Raw genomic sequence first — 11,369 nt, forward strand, 5'->3', positions numbered from 1 at the left:
AGGAGTTGGGAACCACAAGAAATGAAGCCCTGAGCTATTTCTCCCAGGTTCTCGACCGACTCTTCACTTATAGGATCTTTCTCGTGGGCCATACCCATTACAATACATTTTTATACAATAAAATATGCACCGATTGCTCCAAGTTCACCATATACTTAAAAACAAACAAAAAACACCCCAAAACATATCCACACATCTTAATTGAGAATAGAGGATTCTGCAATTAGGAGGAAAGATGGCATTTTCTATGCTATTTATTGGCTATTCGCAGCATGAAGGATGTGAGCAAAGGTTCTCAAAGAAAGGAGGAATGAGCCCTGGCTGGTGTGGCTCAGTGGATGGAGTGCCGGCCTACAAACCAAAGGGTTGTAGGTTCAATTCCCAGTCAGGGCACGTGCCTGGGTTGCTGGCCAGGTCCCCAGTGGGGGATGCACAAGAGGTAACCACACATTGATGTTTCTCTCCCTCTCTCCCTCCCTATTCCTCTCTAAAAATAAATAAATAAAGTCTTTAAAAAAGGAAAGGAAGGGGGGGATGAGAGTCATTATTTTAAAACAAGCTTTAAAAAAGAAAAAGCACATTACATTTATGCACAGGATTTTGTTAAACACAGACTAAACTAAATATATTTTAAAACTTATCATTGTCTTCATTGATTTTCACCAGTAAAAAAAAGTTGTGGAAGGTGGTCTGGAAGCCTAGGGGAACTAGAGTATAAATTCTCTCAGATAGAGACAAGTTCACCTCATTTTCTACCCTCTCAGGCCCCAGCCTTGTTACTCACCTACTCACCAGAGTACACAGGCCCACAGAGGAGGATAAGAGCTGGGAAGAGATCGAGCATGGGGGGGGGGGTGCTCCATTGCTCCTACCCACCTTTGGTCTGTCCCTCTCCCCCTGCTGCCCAAGCCTTTCCAGTCTGACATCAGGCAAACTCATCCTTGGCTCAACCTGCAGTCTCACACCCCTCCCTCTGCCTGAACACTCTCTTCCCCCAGTCCCACCGGGACACCTTGTCAGGATTTTTAAAAATCCTCACCCGAGGATATGTTTATTGATTTGAGACACACACACATACACACACACACAGAAAGATTGATGTGAGAGAGAAACATTGATCAGTTGCCTCCCATATGCACTCAGGGGATCAAACCTCCAACCTAGGAATGTGCCCTGACCAGGAACTGAACCTGCGACCTTTTGGTATACAGGATGACGTTCCCACCAACTGGGCCAACTGGTCAGGGTTAGAAAGACCTCTGGAGTACCTCATGGCCAGAACTCTGAGCCTGCGGCCCTGCCCCACCTCAGTCATACTCTGCCACTTCTCATGCTAGTTACATCATCTTCAAGGCGGCGCCTCCCTCCACCCTTTTTCTTCCCACTGTACTTAGTTAGCATGGTGTATGGCTAGCGGCAGATGTTCAGAGAGTCTTAACCACCTTCCCCTTTCATCTCCTACGCAAATAATCCTACTTTTGGATTTTTACCTGCTCTGGATAAAGACATGCGGAAGCTGTCAGAATTAGCTAGTCTGCCCTTCCAGACTGGGGTCCCAGGAGGGCGGCATGAAGTGAGCCTTGGGGCAAATAGGGTGCCTCTTCCTGCAGTACTCTGGTGGGCTTAAACATTTTAACTACATACGATTTCCAAAATTCTTTATAACTTTGTATCAAAACAAAAAAAAGGGTATATTATGGATGACAGTGCAGACATTGTATATCTTTTTTAAAAGATTATTTATTTATTTTTAGAGAGAAGGGGAGGTAGGGAGAAAGAGAGGAAGGGATGTGCAAGAGATATATCAATCCGTTGCCTCTCTCATGCTCTCAGCTGGGGACCTGTCCTGCAACCCAGGCACTTGCCGTGACTGGGAATCGAACCACTGTCCTTTCGGTTCACAGGCCAGCACTCAATCCACTGAGCCACACCTCCAGGGCTGCATTACTTTTTTAAGATTAAAAAATGAGGCTTCGACTGCCACAAAAGGCCACATATGATTCCATCTGTATGAAATGTCCAGAACAGGAAAATCTACAGAGATAGAAAGTAGAGTAGTTGTTGCCAGGGGCTGGGAGGTGGGGTGGGGAAGGGAGGGTGGTGGAGGGATGTGGGGAGTGACTATTAATAAATAGGTTTCTTTTGGGTGATGAAAATGTTGTAAAATTATAGTACGGCGGTGGTTGCACAACCGTGTGAATACACTAAAAACCACAGAGCTGTACATTTTACGGGTGACTTCATGGTGTGTAAATTGTATCTCAATAAAGCTGTTAATAAAGCTTCAAAGACATTTTGAACTTGTATCAGGATGCTTCAGGCTCAGGGCACAGGGCGAGCTTTCAGAAGCAGTCATGGAAAGAATGGACCTCTAGCTTAGCCCACAAATCAAGAAACAGGTTCCCAGGAGGGCACTGGGGTACAGCTATGGGCCCCAGGGTCAAGCCTGTCCCCCCTGCTCCTGGCCAGCAGCTGCATTGAGCCAGGGTAAGTGGGGCTCAGGTGCCAAAAGCCTGGCGCTGTTTCTGGAAGTGGATCTGTGAAATTATGTGAGCATATGGACAGGATTTGATAGAAAAAGCAAACATCACATTAGCTGTATTAGCAAAATGGCCTATGGGTGATTTTATAAGTGATTAAATGTTAGAATATTATATTGATACATCTTAAAGTATAAAATCAAGTCCTATATTATAAAAGTTATGAAATATTTAAGTACATAAGGGACTCAGAGTTCAAGCAGTAAATCTAGGTTTTGTCTTTTTTTTTTTTTACAAAGGGGCAGGGAAGAAGAGAGGGAGAAAAACATCAATGTGTGGTTGCCTCTGGTGCGCCCACCCCTGGGGACCTGGCCTGCAACCCAGGCATGTGCCCTGATTGGGAATCCAACCCGCGACCCTTTGATTCACAGGCAGGCATTCACCCACTGAGCCACACCGGCCTGGGCGTAAATCTGGGTTTTAAAGCAATGATAAATCTGCTCTCACCCACCAGCTTGTTTAAGGGCCGATGTCAAACATGTCAGGGCATGTGACAGGAAAAATCTTTCTCAGGGACAATGTGGGCTGTGAATGGGTCTCATAAGTAAAATCAGCCAAGCTAGGAACTCATGACTGCCCCGTCATGGTCCTTTGGTGGCACAGGTTTCACAACCGCCAGCCTATTGTCATGACAAGCTCGCCATCCTTGATCTACCGCAGCCGAGTTTGTCACAGCCACGGGGATGAGACCTGCAGGCCTGGTACCCGCAGTCTGAGGTCTGTCGTGCGCACCTTTGCACATCTTTGCGCCTCATCTGTATTGTTTTTCAGTATCCATTGAGCTTTTTTCCATTATAATCCAGTTGTAAAAATCATGTCTGTTTTAAGTCTTTTTAGAAAGCCACAAAAAATGGGATATATGCTATATTTTGAATTTCCCATTAAGAAATACGAACTTTGTGATTCCAAGCTGAGACTTTGAGGCCTTTTTTAGACCACAGAAATCACACAATTCAAAACTGCTATCTGACCCAACAGAAGAAACACAAAGTAGTAAACAGAATAGAAGAATCACTTGTTCATTTTGCTTGAGGCTGACAGAACATCTGTGGAACGATCTTTAGACCCTTGTTGCAGATATAATCCGATTCTCATCTTCTCCTTAAGAAAAAGGAGTAAGGAAATTGCTATAGCAAGACTAAGACTGACGCGCAACCATTTAAAAATGTTCATTTCAGCTACCATGGAGTCAGACACAGCTTAGAGTTCCATTTTTTGCTGAAGAATGAGTTTAAAACAAATCTCTGAACAAGCCACACATTTTACCAGCCTTGAGGGTTTCTAAAAATAGTTTAATCACAGTACTGCATACCTCAGAGTGTCTTTTTTTTAAAAAAAAAATTCACCATTAGTCTTACTATTTAGCATGGTCTACTAAAAACACAACATACGCATATCCTCGACCAGCAATTCCATTCCTAAGTACATACCCAAAAGAAACGCACATGCCCTGGCTGGTGTGGCTCAGTGGATCAAGTGCTTGCCTGAGAACCAAAGAGTCGCAGGTTCAATTCCCAGTCAGGGCACATGCCTGGGTTGTGGGCCAGGTCCCCAGTGGGGGATGCACAAGCAGTAACCATACATTGATGTTTCTTTCCCTCCCTTCCTCCCTTCTTTTTAAAAATAAATAAATAAAATCTTTAAAAATTTTTTCTTTTAAAGAAACACACATATGTTCACCAAAAGACACATATTAGAATGTTTACAATAGCACTATTCATGATAACCCCAAACTGGAAACTACCCAATACCCGTAACAACATAATGAATTAAAAAATCATGGTCCATTTACACAATGAAATGCTATATAGCAATGAAAATAAGCAAATTAAATGCAACAAATGTAACATGGAGCAAAAAAAAAAAAAGCCACTTAAGAAAGAGTGCCCCACTCTATGACTCCATTGTAAAAAGTTCAAAAACTGGCAGGGCGGACCTATGTGGGCGGAGTCAGGACAGTGGTTAGTGACCTTGGAGGAAGAGTAATGACTGGGCGGGGCTTAAGGGGCTTTTGGGTATTAGGAATCTATATCTTGATCTAGTGCTAACCACATCTATGTTTAGTTTTCAGAAACTTATTAAGATAAACATTTATGATTTTGTATACCTTCTGTATATGTTATACTTCACTAAAAAGTTTTAAAAAACCTATTTTTAAAACACACCCTCACCTACCCCACCCCCAAAAGTCACTGTTTCATGTATGCCTATTGCCCACATATTGGTAATATGGCAAATTTAAAACAACCCAAAGAACTGCGTTAAAGTTGACTTTCACAGATGTTGGAAACAGGAGCAAAAGAACATTAAATGAAAAAACGAACAGAAGGAACATATCGACTCACAACGACAGAACTGGTTGAAGTGGTAAAAATAAGAAAAGAGGAGACATCTCCATGAACAGTGGCTCACGCTCGGCAGAAGGACAAAGGGCAGGGCAGGGCAGGGCCAGACAAAAGCAGGGGGAATAAAGGCCCAAGGCCTGAGAAACTGGGGTGAGCCCATGGCGGATTTGAAGTCAACAAAGGGGCTGCCTGTAAACGGACACTGAAGCGACAGAAAGAGGGTGTGACAGTGCTGGGCACTGCTACCCTCCACACACAAGGCTTCGAGGCGGTGACAGACCCAAGAACTTTGCTGAGCCAATGAGGATGGACAGATGCTGGGGGTGGGGAGCCACACGATCCTCAATCTACAATGCAGATCCTCCCCATTTTTCAAGAAAATCTAATCATTCACAAAACCTGTACATCACGTGGGCAAAAATGATGTTACATTTAAACGGGGAGCCGGGGTCTCAATGACTGGAAAATCTTGTAAAATATCATCAAATCATTCAGTTGTTGATTCTTTCAATATTATCGATTGAAAACATACTCAGAGCACTACTTCATGCTAGAGGCTCCATGGATGAAAAAAGAAGTTCAAATTCTATTTGGAACTAGGTGAGGAGCACAATGGGATTGCTCCTTGCTAAATTACCTTTATTGTAACTGTTATACCCACCATGTAAGGTTCTTCGCTTGGGGTAGTGTTTAAAAGAGCGGACCTCACGATGGTTAGTTTTTTGTATCAACTTGGCTAGGCTACAGTACCCAGTTATTCAAATACTCATCTGTAAGTGTTGCTGTGAATGTATTTTGTAGATGTGGTTAATTAACATCTACCATCAGTCGTCTTGAAGAAAAGGAGATTTTCCTTGATATTATGGGTGGGTCTCATGCAATCAGTTGAACGGCCTTAAGAGAAAAGCTGAGGTTTCCCTGGGGAAGAAGAAATTCTGTCTGAAGACCTCAGCATGACCTCTGACCTGAGTATTTCCAGCCTCCCTGCCTGCCCTGTGCCTACTGGACTAATTGGCCCCCACAATCACATAGGCCAGTCCTTACTGGTTCTGTTTCCCTCTGGAGAACCCCAACTCACACAGACGCTAAGCAGACTCCTGGGTTTGAAGCTCAGCTCTGCTACTTTTCTAGCTGGGCGATTTCTGTACCTCTGTTGCTTCACCTGCAAAATGGGGACAATACTAGTACTTAACTCACAGGAACTAAATAGAACAACCCCCAGCTCAGAGTAAGTACTGTGCAAGTGTTTGTTACATAAGTAATTTCGTGGTGCCTGGTTTTACTTCTCAGTTGGAGAACTTGAGATGTCTTTATTCCCAAATATGTGCAATGATCGCTTTTTCCACACACCAAGATTAGAACAGCCTCAGAGACCACAGCACCTCACCAGCCTCAGGTGCCTCTTCCTTTAGATGGTGCAGGGGCAGGGCGATACACCAGGCCAACTCTGCACGCAAAGCCGGGGTCAGAGCACTTCGGGACCATTCTTAACTCTGCAGCTTCTCAGCTGCTGCCGACAGCTGTGCTGAAAGAGGCTCAGGCTCAGCTCAGAGCTATTTCTACTATGTGCAAAAGGGGGAGCTTCGGAAAGGGGTCCTAACAATTCTCCCTGTTCCCACCGTGGGTACTCACCGCAGCCTGCCTGGCCCCTTGGGACGAAAGATTAAATGGGGAATCCAACTATTGTTTTCGTGAGCACACATTCTGGGGGGAAAGTATGATGCTGGTGCTGATGGTGATAACTAACCTTCACTGAGCGCTTACTTAGTGCCAGACACTGCCCGCGGTGCCGTACATGTATTAACTCATATAATCCCCACTGCCCAGAAACAGAAACTGAGTCCCTGAGAGAAAAGTAACTCACCTACGGACAGACGGACAGAGAGTGGCAGAGTTGGCATTGGTATTGGACCCCAGGCTGTCTGGCTCCGATGCTTCCCCCTCCCATGCATGTTGCCTCCGAGCCTGGATTGTGAGGAGGGGTCCAGGTGGGAGGAGGTGCAGGAACAAGCTCCAGACTGAGCTGTGATGGGTGGGAGGGCGTGAGGGGTTCAGGGGATGTTGTGGTTAAGTCAAGTTATTTTAAATTAAACGACTTTTAAAAACTGAAATACAACAAATCATAAGTAATATTCCATCATGAATTTCTTTTGTTAAAGTATATGATGTGTCTGCTTTTATATGTAAACATTAAAGTTCATTAAAGATTCATACTATCATAGCTGAACCTCATCTTCACATAAAAAATTTAAGGCAAAGCAATCTTGAGGTGATTTCTCCTTTACTCACTGGCCATGCAGTAAAATCAACACCTTACTTGTTATTCTCATTTGATTTCATATGACACCAACTTCTTCCCACAGGCTTTGACACTGACAAAGATTTTCCTCTAGGAGTATTATTGTTCTCCTACAGGGTCCTACGAACTAAGCCTTAAAAGACTATTCCGAAATATTTTCTTACAGCTCAGAAAACAAAAATGTATGCACAAAATCAGATTCCACCAGAAGTTGGTTAATTTTTACACCAGAACGATAGACTGGGGCTTGGACACTCTTTTCTAATAATACCTGCCTCTCTGGCTCTCGATATGTATTAAATCCTAATTTACCACAGAGATTTGTCCGCAGTTGTGAGAGCCTTTGGCCCATAGTTCCCCGGAGCTAACGAAGGACTGCACTGAATCCTGGCTCAGAGGAGCTGTCAGTAGAGAGGGGAGATTCACAGAGGTCCACGGCAGGAGGAGGACAGAGAAAGGTGGGGGTACCAAGATGAAGCTCATACCCAGTTCCCTACCCTAATTTTGACCAAGTGCGTAAACTTGCTGTGTAACTGGTTTTAGAAGAGACAACGTGCAGCGCACCGAGAATAGTGATACTACCCTGGGCACCTCTGCATCCTGGAGAAGCCATGCTGGAAACAGCCAGGTCTTCCTGTCCCGTGAACATCTTCTGCACACCCAGCCGCGGTCTCCAGGCCCTTGGAGATGGGAATTAGGAATGGCACCCCAGAATTCTGGGGACATAAAGCCCTTTCAAAGGCTGCCTGCCTCTCCCCGACCTGGGCCCTGTCTCCCAGGTACCGTCATAGGAGGAGGGAGGGCAAGGCTGCTTTCTCTCCATCTTCCTTATGGAAATGGGCTGGTCGTCGGGGATTTCTCATCTATGAACTCCCCGCCATGAGGAAAAGATTGGGTTGGATGTTCTCACAGTGCCTTAATAGAATACACCCTTAAACAAACCCATAAAATTCTTTCCAAAAGAGTAAGAAAACATGCCCTCCTAAAACTTTTTCCCTTGGGTGATGACATGAAACCACACCCCCCATTGGCACTTTTCCACAGGAAAAACCTTCAGTGCCAGAGTTCTGGTTTTCTAATATTGGGATACCTGGTTTTCACCTACCCTGGAGACAGGGAGATCTATTTAGTTAAAAACATACAATGAGCAACATTCCAGCTAATCCTTCTAGACTGGTTTTATAAAGTCTGAGAGCCACCTTCTCAAAGCACCATCCTTTCAAACCTGCAAGACACAGCTTACGGCTGCTGTCCTGTGGCCACTTAGTACAACCCAGGCAAGAGACCTTCACGTTGCCAGCTACCATACCCTACGGGCAAGAGCAAGAGCCCCATCACAGCCCATCATCTTATGTATCAACCTGGTTAAGAAAGACAATCTTTCCAGGCTAGGTTAAGAGAGCCAGAAGACGCATCTGATAACTTAATGGCAAATATAAGCCACATCGATTAGTCCTATGATGCAGTCATTTAGCCAAGCTTCCTCCACTCTGGAATAAAAATGCTTTTGCCTTGCTCTTTTTACATTAATGAATGACAGTTTGAAGTTATAAACCTTATGCTAAAGAGTCGCCTTTAACACCAGCTAAACAATGATCAAAGAAAACCTGCAAAACAGAATTCTGGTTTGGGGCTGTCATTTCGCAGGCGGGAGACACTGCAGCCTACCCCGAAAGGAGCTTAGACAAGGAGTGAGCTATCTATGAGTCCATGGCAAGCTCTGCTGATTCTTGTTTTGTGTTTCCATTGCTGTTTGTCTGCTTCCCCATGGGCGCGCAGCCACCTCCTATCACAGAGCTGTCCCTGTCTTAGGTCAGCAGACAATACAAGCAAAATCTGCAAAGGATCGAGGTACTAGCTTGGGTGTGGCCACTGGCAGAGAGAAGCGCTGGTCCCCCGTCTGCGAGCTCTAAGACCAGGAGCCGCACCCTCGGCGGGTAACGTCCAAGACAGTTTCTCTCCATTTTACCAGAATCCCCACCAGCCTCGACTGCTCCCTCTAAGAACGCACAGGAGCCTTTTGATGTGGCCTCCTCCTCAGACAAAGCCGGGTGCTCAGGGAGCCCCCTCGGCGCCCAGGAGACCTCCAGGTCGCCGCCCGCCTGGTCGCCATGCCTCGTCTCCGCGGCTGGTCAGCAGCGTGGGGCAGGGACCCGGGCCGTGACCAGAAGGCACCAACGCCGGGAGCGGCGGCTGTCTGCCGGCCGCACAGTCTGGGGGGACGCGCGACTCCCACCCGGGCATTAACCGCGGAGCTGGGTGCCTAACACAAACCCCACAATGAGCACGTGCCCCGGGATTGCTCCAGGAGCATTTTCTGCACCAGAAAATTGCACACGAGGTCTAGGGGGCCCTCGTTCGTCATCGTCGTCCTCGGGCGGAGACCAGTGCCGGCTATTGTTCTCCTGGTGTCCCCGGGCGGGAGACGGCCCTGTTCTGCCTCCCCGGCAGCATCTGCCACTGGACCTAGCCTTTCAGCTCCACGAATTAAAGGGTGTGCCTGTGGCGCTGAGGATTATCGCAAAACCCTGAGTCCCCACGGGCTTGCGGCAAGCTGGGAGACAAAGCTCCTTGGGGGGACAGTCCAGTCTCTCCGCGTCTGTCTCCTGGTCCAAGAGCTACACCCAGCCGGCCACCCGGACCTCCAGGCCCCACGCCTAGAGCTGAGTGTCCTCGCCCGAGAGACCCGCCTCCCATCTGCCTGCCCCTCCCTTCCCTGGAGACCTCCCTCCCCTGTACCGGCTCGAGCCTCTTCCTCGCTCGCATCTACCTTCCTTAAACCCAGACGGTCTCCACCCTCCAGCATCCCCCCTCGCCGCCTGATTCACCATCAGCCCCAGCTTCGCCTCGCACCACCTGCAGCTCGCTCCCTCCCTCCCTCCTCCGACCCTCCCTCCGCGCCCTTTTCTTTCCTCCTCAAACCCTGGTCTCCACTTCCCCTCCTCCCAGACCCAGACACCTGTCCCACCCAGCTGCCCCATCTCCCCATCCAGGCTCAAACGGTGGCCTCGCCTCCGCCCCTCCCCACCCAGCTTCTCTCCAGCTCCGACCACTGCCCCCTCCCCAGCCAGGCCTGGGGCGTCACTGTCTCGCCCGCCCAGCTCGATGCTGCGGGCAGGGCTCCCGCGGTGGACTCAAGCGAAGCCGAGAGCCTTCTCTGGGCCGGGCAGGGCCAGACGGCCTTTGTGGTTCAGGCAGGTGCCTTGCAGGCGGCAGGCGAGACGTCCTCGGGCGTCAGCTCCGTTAGCCGGACGGTGGAACGGGCCGCCCGGTCCGGTCCAGGCTCGGCAAATCCCAACCCAAAGGCGAGACAGACGAAGGGCGAGTGTACGGGTGGGGACCGGGGACAGCGCCGGGCTAGGGACTCGGGCAGGACGGGCCCGCAGCCAGGGAAGCCCCCGCCCAGCCTTCCAGCCTTTCACTGCACCTGGACCAGCGAGGTCCGGCGCCCACCGTGTCCTACGAGTGAAACCCTTTGAACCGTGCCGCCTACTCACCCTAGTTCTTTGCAATCCCACGAGCAAACATTAAACGCCTACTGTGAACAAGGCACCGTACGCCGTTCTGTGGGCGTACAAAGCGGACCGGATTCGGATCCCAGTTTATCCCCGATAGCGCCCACAACTCCATCCTATCCTCTCTCCGCGTTCCCGGCTGCCCGGCCCCCAGGCGCACACCGATCCCTGCCCTTTTGTGCACCGTTCAGAGAAACAGAGGTCGTGAGATGGACGTCCCAGGCCGGGGAGAAAAAGCCCACCGCCCGTCCCGCCATCACCCACTCTTCCGGGATGCTGCGGCTGCGAGGGTCTGTGGGTCCGTCCGTCCGTCTCTCCCGGGTCTCGCCGCGGCACCGGAGCTGCGGGTGCTCGGGGCGGCGGCGGCGGCTGCACGCGCGCTCGCTCGGTAGCCGCCTAGGCGCGTGGGGCGCTGGAGTCCCGAGCCGCGAGCGGGGGAGGGGACGTGGGTGGTGGCTGGAGGCCGCCCGGGCCAATCGCAGATCCGAAGGCTCCTCCCCAGTTCCCCCACTTTGCTCCAGAAGGTTGGGGGAGGCGGGAACAGGCGGCGCCCTGCCTCGTCTGCGCCGCGCTAGGCCGCCGCCTTGGGACTACAACTCCCGACAGACCCTGCTGCCGGGCTGGGGTCCGAGTGGGGACAGAGGGCGCGGCCGGGGAATCCGCCGACTCC

The 11,369-nt window shown here is 49.2% G+C and overlaps 1 protein-coding gene across 1 annotated transcript in view; it reads right to left on the reverse strand.

Annotated features, from left to right (window-relative positions):
- Positions 1–11,090, reverse strand: part of DPYSL5 (dihydropyrimidinase like 5) — a 76,815-nt gene extending 65,725 nt beyond the window's left edge. The window contains exon 1 of the mRNA XM_024552551.4: positions 10,964–11,090. The gene's annotated coding sequence lies outside the window, so the exon portion shown is untranslated. The remainder of the gene's footprint in view (positions 1–10,963) is intronic.
- Positions 11,091–11,369: the final 279 nt, after the last annotated feature.

The sequence above is a fragment of the Desmodus rotundus genome, chromosome 5 (genome assembly GCF_022682495.2).
Source record: "Desmodus rotundus isolate HL8 chromosome 5, HLdesRot8A.1, whole genome shotgun sequence".
NCBI lineage: Eukaryota > Metazoa > Chordata > Mammalia > Chiroptera > Phyllostomidae > Desmodus > Desmodus rotundus.